Source organism: Cryptomeria japonica, chromosome 7, assembly GCF_030272615.1.
Source record: "Cryptomeria japonica chromosome 7, Sugi_1.0, whole genome shotgun sequence".
NCBI classification, from domain to species: Eukaryota; Viridiplantae; Streptophyta; class Pinopsida; order Cupressales; family Cupressaceae; genus Cryptomeria; species Cryptomeria japonica.
The window spans coordinates 156,930,498-156,946,891 of NC_081411.1; positions in this window are offsets into that span (position 1 = coordinate 156,930,498).

Genomic DNA, 16,394 nt, shown 5'->3' on the forward strand with positions numbered 1-16,394 from the left:
TATGACTCTCGACGTTCTGACACTTTGGGATGTATGATAGGGGAATGCCTAGCATAAAAATTCCCACCCAAACATTCTCATGACATTGGTTTGTGCACACGACAAACTGAATCAATTCTAGCCAATCTTGCAACTTTGCATTGCATGCAACTAACGACTTTTGCAGCAGGCGAAAAAATGCTACCAATTGAAAATGGCTCCGAGTCATCAAAAAATGAGATAGGTCATTGTAGAGGAGCCTCACATGACCCCATGGGTTCAAATAAATTGACCATATGTGTCCTATATTTGAAAAAATAGTTCGTCAAACTTTGACAATTTTTTGGACTCATGGCACTTGAGAGATCGTTCCGATACGGTATGACTCTCGATGTTCTGACGCTTTGGGATGCATGAAAGGGGCATGCCTAGCATAATCCTCCCACCTAGATGTGCTCATGATGTTAGTTTGTGCACATGATGAACTGAATCAATTATAGCCAATCTTGCAACTTTGCATTGCATGCAACTCACAGTTTTTACAATAGGCGAAAAAATGCTACCAATTGAAATTCACTCCGAGTTGTCAAAAACTGAGATAGGCCATTGTAGAGGAGCCTCATGTGACCTGATGAGTTCAAATGGATTGACCATATGTGTCCTGGAATTGAAGAAATAGTCTGTCAAATTTTGATAATTTTTTGGACTCAGGGCACTTGAGAGATCGCACTGGTATGGTATGACTCTCGATGTTCTCGTGCTTTGGGATGCATCACAGGGGCATGCCTAGCATAAACCTTCCCACCTAGACATGCTTGCGATGTCAGTTTGTGCATGCAATGAGCAAAATTTGACCATTGCGAGCGTAAGGGTGCTCTCGCACCGAACACATATTGTTGTTTATATCATATTGTCGATTTTTGTTGTTTATATTCATATTGTTGATTACATATGCAAATATTCATTTAAATTTATAAAAAGGATAATGATCAATTAAATTTATAAAAGTACAACCACAAAATACAACAAATACAAAATAGTGAACTTAGTACACATTTATTGGATCGAATATTGACATTTATATATATATATAAAAGACATGTTTGCCAAGTCAATATAAGTATTACAAAATTGTGGCATATGCCATGTCCAAATCGATATACAACAAAAATGTAGAATATATCTACATGTATTGGTCATTCTATGACCAAAACTAACACTATATGATCCTAAACTTGTGGTAGATCATCAAAATCAAGCCTCTTCGATGCAGTATGTGACTCTGTAGATGGCTGTAAAACCACAATTCAAAAGCCAAGTTAGAATTCTTTTGTAGAAAATAGTTCACAATTAACAACATAACTATGCATTTAACTATAATTTCTTAGCAATTGAAATCTAGATTACCTCATCGGCTGATCTAGGAGCTAATGTCTTTGCTCTCCTCTCCTTGTCACTCTTAGGAGTTTTCTTGAAGACATACTTAAATGGATCCACGTTATGGCCATACCGCGAAGGGGTCTATTGTAGATTAAATGTACAGTTAATACAATGTAATAATATAAATATATCAAAAACACTTAAAGTCTATAATATAGAGAACAATGATGTACCTGTGCCTGAGATGCTTCCCCAATGGACTGAGGATGGCTCACCATCGATGGAGAAATTGTCGCTATTATCTATACAAAAAATATTTAAAGATTACAAACAATTAATATAATGATAAGTATTGTAGGTTAAAAACAGTTAATTTTACAAATCAAACAAAAGTGTACCGGATCCTGAGATGCTTCTCCAGTGCATGGAGGAGGGTTCGCCATTGATGAAATAGGTATGGATATTTCCTGTATGGAAAAAATATAAGATTATAATATATCACAAGTTCACATGTACATGTACATTTAATAATGAAATTAAGAAAATAAAGTAGAGATACATGCCCCCGCCCTCTCTTGATCCACAGGCAAATTGGGTGCATTCAACAAATCCACATAGCTCAATGGTCACTGTACATGTAAAATAGACAAAAAACACTAATCAATCTACAAACCCCAACTAATACTTGATTTCAACATTTAAAAACAATTGTACAACTAAAAATGTATTCAATTCCCTTCTTGCTACGTTTTGGCATCTTCGAGGAATTCTTTTTCTTAGGACAAGCCCTAGACGTGGAGGGGGTACCCTAAAAAAATAAATTAACATGAGATATTAGTACAGATAATAAATTAAACATAATTTTAAAAATTTAAAATTAAATGACTTGCATATTCCATCAAAACAATACATAAAAAAGGTTGTACAAAATATGATACCGTATAGCCTTGTAGGCTAAAATCGATCGCTAAGAGCATGATGTCATCACTCTAGGACATTTGGTCCCATGTCAGCACCTACAAACCAAAAATTGGACCAAGCATTAAAGATAGTTAGTATATCTTGTATTTTTTTGAATTCAAAGTGTACTATTCTATTTTAACATGTTACAAAATTTATACATCAGGCATCGAAGTTGTAGCTATAGTAACTGGGGGAGGTGTATGGGATACTATTGCTACATCTTGAAATACATATTATTTGTCTCAATTTAAATTGATGTATAATTGAAAATTCATTTATGTAATTACAAATTTAAAGTGACTGATAAATAAAATGCTATGAATTCAAATTAACACACCTGTGTTTGTCGCTCATGGGCAAACACCATGTCCATCAACTCATTTGTCAGTGCAAAATCCTTAGTTGTGTGGGCTTGACATCTACTCCTGCAAATCATGCATAGATGAGATGAGGATCCATCTGCATAGGCTGCATCATCTATCCCTGAGCATATACCCAAGCAACTGACACACATATGCTGGATGGGCTCTCTGTCGCCACCTAATGGCTCATCATCCAATACAATAGGGTGTGCTAATGAAATCCCATGCTGGATGATGGCACCAGTCAATGCTATGGCCGTCTGAAGAGTCTACAGCTCCATCGACTCTTTCATCTCTATTGGGACATCCTAATACACCTTGGGTTTGGGTGCTAGGGGAGGGTGACTCTCCGTGGGTAATCGCCTATGGGCTCTAGGTCTATCTTGGGCAGAGCCACCACCTCTACCATGGAACTCTCTCATGTCAAAATAGTTTAGGTGCAAATTGAGCACAAAATCACAATATAATTTTCTCAAAAAATATAATGGCACCTCATAATTATTACAAGGTGGATCATCAAAGACCATCCACCACCTCTGCCAAAAAAAATTCTTCATCTGCACATTGGTACACCAATGTATGGGAATCCTCTTTGCATTAAGAGGTAATGTCTGACTAGGTTTGTGATCAATGAAAAGGGCACATATTTGTTGTTTACTAATATTTTTGTTTTTTACTCCCTCGTATGATAGCTCATCGAAGTAGAATTGACGACACCTATCCCTGAAGCTTCCCCATTTGGTAATTTGTGTGGAAACAGCTATGGCACCACTAGCTAATGTTTTTAGGCTAGTGGAGAGGGATTGATGATGCTCAAGTTTGGATGTTTTCAATTTAACAATTAGTTTATTGATTTTAGACGTATTTTGTCCTAACAGATTAATTAATTGCTCCTGTGTTTTGGGTGTGCGGTCAAAAGGAGGAATTGGGGTGTATCTTGTGGGTTTTCAGGAGGTGCTTTTGGTTGTTCTTGTTGTGGATTAGAAGAATTTGGTTTTTGAAACAAAAAATGAAAAAGCGTAATCAAAATTAATGAAATTAAATTCAAAATGTAAAACAAATTGAACAAACAAGAAAGAAAGACAAAAATAAACAAAAACTAACCTTGATCCATAGTCTAGAGGATAAATATAGCACCCCGTTCGCAGTTTAAGAGAGAAAATGAAGAAAAAACAAAGTAAAGACGTGCTATTCATGGGAAAATAAGACCTAGTTTTTTTTTAAAAAACTTTTTTTAGCAGGCACCGCGTACACAGTTATCTTGGGATTAATAGCGTGCATGTGCTCATTTTCCTATAAGTAGCACGTGCACACTCATTTTCCTAGAGGTAGAGCGTACGTGCTCATTTTCCTAAAAGTAGTGTGTATGCGCTACCTTCTCTAGCCTTGGGAACAACAAACCTAAGCGCATACGCGGTGAATTCAAATTTTAGAACCGCGTACATGCTGCTTTTTTTTCCATGCTTTTTTTGGTTGGTGTCCACTTTTCTAACCACCATCTTTGTGCACATACCCTTGGGTCTTATGAATCTTTCTAGAAGACTTCATTGTCATAAGAACTTGTCTTATCTTTTGCCATTATTTATTATGTCCTAGGTCATTTAATGTTTGTTATCTCATGTCATAGGCACATTGTCTAGTTATGAGAAGCATAAAATTATTTTCCACCTTTGTCAAGATGCCCCTCAACCTAAAAAATAAACCAGTATTTATTCTTAAAGATTGGATGCTTGTTGTTAAAGATGGATCAAGTTATCAACTTTCTTATCATACAGTAGCTCACACATATAACACTCAAACCAATAAGAAAGATTCTAATGTTCTCCCCCTTGCCCAACCTTTTCTTCCTCCCCATTCATCTTTCACAACATGTTGGTAAGGAGTATGATCTTGTTGAGGAAATTTGTGCCAGCCTAGCTAAGATCTCCCTTTGTGATCTTTTACAAACCTCACCCATATATCATGGAACTATACAAGAATCTTTAAAAATGATTAATATTCAAAATCCTACCAGACCTAATGATGTGACTTCTTTGTTGGAATGCATGTATCCAACTAAAGCTGATATTGTGTTCTCCCAACATGCATTACCTTCTTTTAAAAAGTTAAAGTCAATGTGATTCCCTCATGATTGTTGTTCTTATTAATGGTAATTCCATAAGACAAACTTTAGTTGATAATGGTTCAAGTCTTAATGTGTTTAGCATTGATTTATTGCATAAAAATAATGTGGATACTTCTCTTATTTAGCCCAATTCTCTTTCTATTTGTGGCTTCGATAATGTTGGTAGAGAGATGTTAGGTAAAATTACCTTTCTTATTAAGGAAAGTGCTATTATTTTACCTATAATTGTCCACATCATGCTCGATACCCTCACATACAACCTTCTTTTAGGAAGACATTAGATTCATGCTATGGAAGTGTTCCTTCTACCCTTCAATGAAAAATGAAGTATATCTATTTAATTGGATGGAAAATTAGAACACGAGTTAAGTCTTGTAAATTAGGAAATAACCCAACTTTCTAAACAAAACATTAAAGGAAGAACTCAATTGATCCAATGCAAAAGGATTGAATGTAGATCAAGTTATTTTTCCTTTGTTTAGTTAAATTTGTTTTGAATGTATTTGAATATTAGGTGATGAAAAATGAATGTAAATCAACATAAATATTAAGCTACATTTGCAATATAGAGACATAGAGCTAGATCTGAGTAGAGTAAATAGAGGAGGATCCACACTTGAAAATTTGAATAAAAAACGCGGGACTAGGGTGTTGGTCACCCTGATCCCAAAGTTATCACATGCAGACAAAAATTAGGTTGTGGGATCAAAATGTCATTAGGAATATTTTTTCCAGAAATTTGACAGAATTCCTCATGACTAATGTAGTGGTGTTGTCCTTGTCCTTTAGTTTTTGCTTCTACAAAATCCATATTTGTTCGTCATTGTTTCCTCAATTTAGATCTTTATTTATATCTTTTGAATCCACCATATGCACACAGAAAGATAGAAAAATATTGTGGATAGGGGTTTGCCTAGGTCAAACCAATGGCTTAGAATTAACCCTAATTGAATTGAAATACTAAAGTAAATGTTATATGATATACCTCAGGTCTATTGTAATTGATAAAGGTTAATGATGAAATGATCTTTGAATGTAATAATAAGTGTTGATGCAATAACATGATGAAATATAAGACTCAAACACACACATGCTTGAATGAAGGTTGATGTAATTTGATGCTTCATGATATTGAGATGCTTTAAGGTTATGGTGGGATGAAAGTGTTGGTCTCAAATTCTGATTTCCTTATTCTCTCTGCAAGAATTCTCAAGCCTCTATTGCTTATGGAGAGAAACAACAGGAAACCGAAACAAAAGAAAACATATAACAAGGTTTATATGAAAACCTTCTACACTTCAAGCTTTCACTTAGCTTAGGTGGGTTTACCCCTTGTGATTACTTTTCACAATTGTGATTGAAAACTTACAGAGAAGTCCGGTGCCAACATTCTGTAAACCTTATCACTTTGAACATAACTGAATATAAAAGAAAGAATTGTAATCATTTTTGTTTTATCACCAAGAAGGTTATGGAACCTAGAAAAACTATACCAGTGCCTTATCCTAGGCTTCAGAGTCACCTAAGCTATACAAGAATTCTGAATTTGGACATTTCAATACATTTTATCACTTCAACTTCATTAACTTAATATATGCCTAATATATATGTAAGTTTTTCCTTTATGCTAAACCTGTTCATCAAATTCAAGCAGAAAACACTATTGATTCACTAACAGAGGGGTTCTACGTATATTTAATTCCTTCCCTTGAGAGAAAAACCTAAAATACCTCTGTAAGATTGCCTTGCAATCCCCATAAAATCAAATATTATTTAGAAGAACATAGTAAATCAATAAATGCAAGCAAGAAGACAACATAAATGTGAGCTCAAAATGATCTCATCTGTATATTGATATCCATCATCAAATTCTACATCTAACTCAGAGTGATCTTCCAAAAATCAGAAAAGGCCCTAAATATATTTTGCCAGAGTTCTTTTACCAAATTCTTGAGATCCTTTCCAAACGAGAAGAATAGAGACTGAGAAGAAGAGGGAAAAGATTAGGTCTGCAACCGAAATTGCCAGATGCCTTCTTCCCTAACTGAAAAGTATTATGTTCTCCTTTTCGTGGAAGCTTCTCTCATAATGTTGAAGATTTGTTGAAACAAACTTCATGGCTAGATTCCTCGTCTTGAGGGATTTCCAATGGTATACAATACTTGCCATTTCGGGCAAACATTAGCCTCTGAGTGAATTAATCACTCATGTGCCTCTATCATCTAAATTTTTCAAATTTTCTATATAGTCTCAACTATATATTTAATCTGATTTTAACTTTGATTTTTCTCTGATTTTGGCCTTGACATCCTGCCACGTGGCAGTCTCCGATTGGCTAATGGGATCCACTGGGATGACACCTCACTGATTAGCCAACTGGACTACCTCGTCACCACCACCTATGCACCATTGGACTATCATCTATACGCTACATCATTGCCACGTCATCACCACCTATGCACCACTGGATGGGACCCGTGAGCTGGACCTCCACCTGGACCTGCCATCTGTCTTTTGCCATTTTGCAATGGCTAATGAACATGCACCTTCAGGCTCCAAAATCACGCGGGCCGTTGGATCCTTTGCAACCTGCATGCTCTTTAACCTTTTGCGATTTCACAAAGCTTAACCGATGAGCATCTTCCTTTCACAAAATTGCATCGACCGTTAGATCTCCTGAACTTGCATGGTCTTTAACTCCTTTTGCTATTTCACGAACCTTAACCGACAAGCATATTTGGATTGCGAATCCACACGCATCGTTGATCTCCTTGGAACATGCTCGATCTTTAACTCGCTCGTTCTCTACAAAATTCCCCTGCCTCGAGATTCGTGCCTACGTGGGGCCCACCTGGTCGCCATTTGTCAACCTCCTTAAGTCGCCTCGAGAGGCATGCCCGCACGCGTGGGGTCCACTTGGTCACCCAGCAAACACCATCCGTCAAAAGCCTCTTGAGGCTTTGACATTATAGATGGGTGTGTTATTTCTTTTAAATATTAAAAACTCCCATTTCCCAGCAAATGTGGGATAAAGCATTTCGCCTGGGACTGTGATTTTGAAGCTTTTCTTGGGTTTTCATGGCATTTTCTTCTAAAACTTAAATGTGCATTTCATTTTAACTCTCCATATTCTCCACACTGAAAGAGGGGAACATGTTTTAGATGCCTTTTACCATACCAATGGCTTTTGCTAGTGAATTTTAAAGTCTTCTAGCAGCTACGTGAGGGAAATGTTGACTGTGCACCTGCCTTAATGTCATTTGCATTTTCTTGAAAGTTTCTATGGTTTCAAACACCACACTGACCACACCACCAATGGGAAGAATGCTGAAGGAAGATGACTGTTAATTTTAATTGCATTTTATTTGAAAGTGAAAACCTTTGCCAAAGCCATGCAGGAGGGAGGCTCTATCAAATTTCATTTCCTAAGACTTTAAAATAGTCTTCCAAAACTACATACCACGCTGGAGACTATGATGCTACCAATGCAATTTCTGGAGTTCATGTTTAATGTGGCTTCTTCAAATCCAAACACTGCATAGGGGCTTTGTTGGTTTTCACGTGGGGGAGATGATTTGCTATGGCTGAAGGTTTTCAGCAGCCTTTTCAAAGTGACTTCCATGTGAGGATTTGGCACTTGCTTGGAATTTTATTTGCCCTTTCCACTCCTTCAATGCCATACTCACAGCAGATTGGAGGACTTCAAGTTTTACACTTGTCAAATTTTCATTTGCTTAATGTTTTATCGCTGCCCTCCAAACTCCATTTCCACATGCTTCAGGGAAGATTGGTTGGGCTTTATACCAATTGCATTGTGCTGAATGTTAAAATAGCATTGCTTTAAAGTTTATTGCTGCCTCTCTCCAACATTCTTCTTCTCTACCTACTGCACATTTGCATTTCCTTGGAAACTTTATGTTCTAAACTTTCCCCTTCATCTACGCAGGGAGGAGGGAGGACTGTTGTTGCATTTGTTGAAAGAAATTTTAAGTTTTACGAGTAATAGCCTAGAAGGGAATAACTGGCTTTGCAAATGTCAATTGAATTTGATTGAAAGTTTCATTTCCTCCACATACCATGCAAGGAAGAGAGGGTATTTTCCTTTGTTTTTAAAATTCTAATGCCTTTTCAACACCACACGCAGCAGGAGAATTTCTTGGGCTTTACACCTGCCCATAGCAATTTCTAAAGTTTTTATTGCCAGCCAAAGGAATACCATAAAGCTCCATAAAAACCTCTCAGTTATATGCCCACATAATGAAATGAAATCATCTCTTAATAAACTAATTTGCAAATACACTTATTGGTATTGATATGCATCACCATGAATTAAGACCATTTCGCCTTAAAATAATGCACAGACATTTATCTAGGTCGGGCCCTCCGGCAATTTTTTTTTTTGTTTTCATGCAACTGACCTTAGAAATGCCTCAAGAAGCTTAAACATACCTTTGGAATTGATCGACACCATTTTTGGATCATTAAACTAAGTTTTGCAACTTTCAGGCGCCTGCACCATATTTTCGCATTTAATCGTGAAGACGTAATTTTCGAACCAGTCAAAACACCTTTCTGGACCACACCATCTAACTAGCGTGTACTCTGATATACAAGCATGAACTCTACCAAATGGTTTTTCAAGATGAATCCTGAGTGAAGAGATATTAATTGTCAAAAATGACCAACTGGTTTTGTCGGCACTACAGACCTAATGAAGTCAATGTGCAGACAACACATGATGCCTTTCTTAAAAATATCAAACGACCTCCATAGACCCTCAAATCTGAGGCATAGCTACCTTGTAGTACATATCAAATCTTTGAATGCTCAGTTCAACCAAAAGGATGACTGGGTGCAAATGGTGTGCTCATGAAAACGACTACTTTAACTGATAGGACAATGAAAGTACGAATCACTGAAATAGATGGCCTAAGAAACCCTTTTGAAAACCGATCAAACGGATTGGCAGGAGCTTGAAACTAGAAACATAGCTTGTCATTTATATCAACAATAGCTCAGAATAATTATTCTGACACAACACTCACCGAGGCAACTTTTACACTTATGCAAAACAGGGCTCCGACTAGGTCCTGAAACAGGAACTTACCAAAACATACAAACTGCAAACATATTGAGCTTGGTAAACTAAGCAAATGGATTCATGAAGACTTGAAATTTGCCACGAAGACACACTTTTATGCATAGAATTCAATCCATTTTTAATTTCTTCATGACGATCAACAGGGCAAAATGTATAAACACCCAAAGTAGGCTACTTTGTAAAATCTGCATTTGTGCCTAAAATGCACTTTCAGCTCACCCCTTGAAATGGGTACCTGATAAATTGATCCAAACTAAAATCTGTAAGTTGCACATCACTGCATAGGCCAAATGAAAGGTGTAGGACACATTTCTCAAGCCTTACCCTTTAAAAATCAACTAGCTCCATTTTACCCTCTCTCTACTAGGCCATCTGAATGAGATTAGGTGCCTTTCTAAAAATGCAATATCAAAATTTTGAAATTGGGCTCAAAACTTGACTCAAATTTTAATGAGTCCCAACAGAAAGATTGCCTTGAATGCTTGAATATATGCTTTATGTGGATGCACAAATTATGAATGAAATGGTATATGATTGATGGTTTATGAAATGAATTGAAAGGATTCTCTTATATAGGGTTCCCAAAGTAATTTACCAATAAGGATTAACTCTAAAATTCAAATTATGACACTAAGACCGAAAATCACTAGGTGGGAATCTTGTACCAGCATATTAAAATTAGGTCATGTTTAAGGGGGACCAAAAAAACTCATATCCCCTAGAAATAGGAAAAACCACCATGAAATGGATAATACACTACTTGAGGCCAAGGTTCAGTTCTCTACGCATAAGTTTGACATCAATTTTGAGATAAAAATCCCAAATATGGACATGGGGAGAGATAGAATGAGACTCACTAAAGTAGGAACACAAAAGGTGGTGTAAATTATGCAGGCTTATAATTTATGATGCTATATCTATGAAAATGAGATGTATACTTTAGAAGAAAATATAAACTTACAAAGTTTTTAACAAATAGAAACAAAATCCCAATCTCCTTTATTTTTTTCAATTATTTCTCCAATCCAAACAAATGAACCAACTCCTCCTCTTGAAGAGGTCCTCTTGGAAGATTATTGGGGGTCATTGGACTTCACATCCTCTTTTATTGAAGAATACCAAATTCCTAAGACCCAACCCTCAAAGGAGCCTATTGTGTCATTTGTTCAAGCTTCTTCTCCAACTATTATTCTAACACATGTCTAGATGTTGATTGGATCTCCTTAAATTTCAATCCAATTCAACCTAAGATTGAACCCTCTCCTCTTGACTTTTCAACACTTACTAAAGCTCCTAAGCTTGATTTAGAAAGACATTATGGGGTTGGTTTCAAAATTATTTCTAAACATGGATATAATGGACATGGTTTAGGATGTGTGCAAAAAAGAATTAAGGCTCATGAGAAATATACATCACACTTTTCTAAGTAAGGTTTAGGTTTCCAACACTTACTAAATCTCCTAAGCTTGATTTAGAAAGACATTATGGATTTGGTTTCAAAATTATTTCTAAACATGGATACAATGGACATGGTTTAGGACATGTGTAACAAAGCATTAAGGCTCATGAGAAATCTACACCACACTTTCCTAAGGAAGGTTTAGTTTCCAACCTTCTTTGTCAACATCCACTCCCTCATTGTCTAATGCATCAATTTCTTCTTCTTCCATTTTTTTATTACAACAAGATAGTATTTTGTTTGACCTTCTTCAAGAAAAAATTATTACCCTTATTTGGCCCAAATGAAGGATTAAATATAGAAAAGATCTTGAGAATTCCTCTTTTTGTGTACGTATCATCAAATCCATGACCATTTCACTAATGAATGTCAAGCTTTGCATATTAAAATCCAACAACTCATTGATTTTGGTATCATTTAGGTGGCGGGTGATAATGAGTGGCATATTTTTCTTGATCACTCTAAATAACATCTAAATTCTTATCATATTGCTCCTCAGTACGTGACATTTGAAGCTTACCTTTTGGGGGCACATTGTCATTCATGGTGGTACAATTTCAGGAGCAATCATATTTGGGTAGCAACATAATAGACTATTTATTATTTTCTTCACACTTAGGAAGAAAGAATAATTTTTCAATCATTACTTCATTCCAAAGATTTTGTTTTCCTTTGTTGAGTTGTATCTTTCATAACTTGATGTCCTTCTCAAATAGAATTATCCTCCATGTGTATACATATTGTTGATTAGGTTGAAAGGAATGGAATACTGAGAGGGGGGCAGGGGGCATGAATCAGTATTCTTATAGATATAAATTTTTTTCTCAAAATTTAATCTTCCACAAAGATATCAATCTTCATCAAACAAACTTAACAAATCTATAAAGAACAAATGAATAATAAACCTGAAGAACACAACCACAAGACAAACACCATATTTTATATGTGGAAAATCCAAATGGGAAAAACCACAAAGAGTGTCAACTCTCAAGAGAATATAACTAGTTATATTGTGTTTACAAAAGAGGTGGCTCACTGCTAGATTACAAAAGCAGCTCACTAATGAACTGCTCACTACAAAGATACAAAGAAACGACTCACTATTAGAATGCTCACTGCAAAAGAAAAGGTTGAAATTAAAAGGGTTTCATCTTCAAGTGCATATGATTAGTTTGAAGATTAAGCTTAGATTACGATTTACAAAATCTTATAGAAGATTTGAATAGAGATCTCTATACAACTATCCATCAGCAGATTCGGTGAAGGACTACTACACTATGCAACACTTTCTATCTTTGATGCATGAGCATCCCCAGTTCATAGCAATCTTGCATCAACCAAAAACATTTTCCTTTCTATTTCTATTTTCCTTTCTGTGCGTCCCAGTTTTGGCTCACCGGATCCTATGGAGTTGGATTCTACTTGAAGACTTGATCATCTTTCTTGCTTCCAGACCACATCACATTTGGATCATTTTTTGACATGATATCGCTACCGGTTTCCATGATTGTTTCTGGTTACCAATTGATAGTCCTATGTTACTAGTTATCTGGACCTATTCTGGTGATCTACCGGAACCCATTCTGAAGCTTGCAGAGCCTTGGGCATTGATTTTGATGTTCCTTGGCGTGTGGTTAACCTTTTCCCATGATCTACATTTCATCCTTTGGATTTTCTTAAGGAATCCCTTGGCGGAGGCCAACCTTGTTTATTTTGCATGTTAGGTCTTGCTCTTCGGGTTTTGATCCCTTTTGGGTTGACTCGATCCTTTGGATCAATATATATATATATATATATATATATATATATCTATATATATATATATAATTATAATTGCTCATTATAATCAATCAAAGAATCAAGTAGGTAGACTATGCGAAGAAGATAGATCTCAAGATTCAAGGTTCTGGTTGTGACCTATTTTGTCTATTCTACCAGTCTTGTGAGCTGGTATGTTGTAACCCGGTTGTTACCAATTGGATGTAATCAATTTTCATGCAATAAAATAATTTTTTCTACATTTCCTCCATCATATCTTTGTGTTTAATCTTGCTGACCGATCCAGATCGATCTCTTCAAGGTCCCTCCTTGTCAGTGACTACTTCAAGTGGTATCAGAGTGAAGTTTTGTTCCAGAGGTTGTATGTCCTAAAATATTGTTGTAGGGTGGTGGATTATAGATCCGGCCTGCAGCTGTAGAGGACCAATATGAACAATGATGCAAAGAGGAGCTAGGAATGGTGGAGCATGTGGGAATGCGGACCTTGTTTTGATGGATATGTTGTGAGGTATAGTAGCCTAGTTGGAAGTCATGGAGACAACCCAAAGAAGAGGCCGACATATTGAATATGTAAGTGAATATGAAGGAGATGAATCCCCAACAGAACAAGAAAACCTACCAGTGGTTGATCCGGACGAGGAAAGGTTTTTGAGGGTTTTGAGTAGGGCGAATACTAAACTTCATTTTGCCCCACCAGAATATGATGAGAAGTTAGATTTAGATGAATTGATGGATTGGATCTCGGAGATGAAGAACTATTTTGATTTTGAAAACATTGCAGAAGAGAGGAAGGTGAAATATGCCTATACCCGATTGAAAGGTCATGCATCTCTTTGGTGGGAGCATTTGCAAGTTGATAGAAAGAGACGAGGTAAAGAGAAGATTAAAACATGGGATCAAATGATTGCTAAGTTGAAGTCAAATTTTGTGCTAGCGAATTATCAAGTGGATTTATTTCAAAAGTTGTACAATTTGAGACAAAAGGAATCTAGTGTGAATAAGTACACCAAAGCATTTTACAAGTTGAATATCAGATCTAGACATGTTGATGATGAAGCTAAACAAGTTGCAAGATATTTGAATGGATTTCCGATGTCTATACAAGATGAACTCAGTATGATCAAATTGGAGAGTATTGAAGAGGCTTACCAGTATGCCCTAAAGGCAGAAGAAAAGTTAAACAAAAGACATGAGAAGAGACAGAGAGGCAGAGGTGGAAGGTTTACCGAAGGAAGATTTCAAGGAGGAAGAGGAACCAATACAGATTAGAGAAAGGACAAGGAAGTGATCAAAGAAGGTAATTCATACTGAAAGGATGATAAAAATTTCTACCAGAGGAGAGAACCAGATTGTTACCATGTTGGAATTGAGTTGTCATTAATGTCAACCAGTATTGATGTCAATGGGTATGAAGAAGTTTGAAATGGCATAAAGAAGAGGTGTATGTTCTAAGTTGACAGATGATATCACCGGTATGAGGTGAGATGCAAAAGTGTATTGGCATGCTTGAGTGATAAACGATAAGGCATAAAATGGTATGATGGTTGGCTATTTGTTTGTGATAAAGAGACAAAATGTTAAATGAATCACAATACCTAGTGAGCAGAACAAAAAGATTGACATGAAGACACACCAGAAGGCGAGATGAATTGTCAAGTGGATGTGTTGTCGGTAGAGAGGATGTTTGTTGGTTATACCGGTAAGGTGATTTGAACCGATAGTCAATCTTGGTCAACATAGAATGTCAAACCAACATAGAAAACCAAGTAGAGGTGGATGTCGACAAACATGATAGCTAGATGTCAGGTGGTGATACTGCACAGGTCAGTGAAGTGTGCTTCAACATAACAAGTCAGCAAGCAGGTCAACTTTTATGGAGAACCCACAAGTCATGGAGGATGCTAGAGGATTGCGGCTCAAGGAAGAAAATTTGGCATGTGATTGCACTTACCCTGCAACAAGATTTGATCTTCGTACCTGTTTGCTGAAGGAAACAATTGAGCCATTAATGGTGTATGATAGAGAAAAGAGAGAAAGCATGGTGCAGACCTCCAAATTTAGAAAATGCACATTGGAATGCAAAAAGTTAGTGGTGTTGATCGATGAAATGAAGATCATCTCCCTGGAAAAGCAGATCAAATCAAACCAGATATGGCTCGAGTTGGTGAAGGCAAATCCTAACACGACATTGTTTGAATCTAGTTTTTGGTGGGAACTTTAGATTATAAATATGTGAGCTTGAGACAAATATCAATGATGTCTGATGTGAAGAAGGAGAGTGAAGAGATATTGAGCAAATAAATTCTTCCTTATAATTTATACTAAGAAATTTGCAGAGTGAGTTAGTAGGAGTAACTAGTGAGAGGGTTTGACTGGTAGAGATAAAGGAACCGATAGATTGTTGCAGGTCTAATAGTTAAGCTAATTGGTAGAGTGTGGTTGATCAAGAAGGCATCTGAGTGTGGTCAAGTGTGTAGTGATTCTAGCAGTCAGAAGGAGGAAAGATTTTAGCTGAGTAAGAATCTTCATAAAGGAATTGTTGCAGAGTGTGTTGACTTTCACATACCAGTACGATTAAAACTAATAGAGAAGAATATTGAAGGGTCATTTGTAACAGGGAATTTACTTTTGTATTTGAATCTTGATATTGTCTTCACTAAGTAGGTTCTTAGTGAAGGGATTGTAGCTCCTTTAGGTTGTAGCCTATAAAATTATTTAAGGGTTGGTGCTCCTTTGAGTCAATGCTCATAAATCAAGGGTTGGTGCCCTAAAATTATAATCAGATAATTTTCATTGTGAGGCTGGATTGGAGAAGAGAATCTCCAACAACTATTCTCATCGAGGTTTTCCCCACATTGGATTTTCCTCGTATATTTGGTGTTATGTGTTGCATTCTTGTGTATGTGTTTAATTGATGTTATAGAAAAACCTTTCACACCCTTGGTTTGCATTGTTTATCTTACTGATTTGAATTCTGTTTATTTCATATTGTACCAGTATATCCTTGATTGATAAAAAGTATTTAAATCACTGATTCACCCCCCTCTCAGTGATCCATTGTGTCCAACATACCGGAATGAAAATTTTGGAAGATAAGACAAGAGGACATTCAGAGGAACCTTATTCAAGTGTGGAGGAGAAGGACATCATGCATTCAAATGTAAGAAGATAGAAACTACAAGTAGAGCAGCAGTGATGGAAGAAAACCCCACCGAATCAGACAATAAACCAGAAGATGGAGAACTG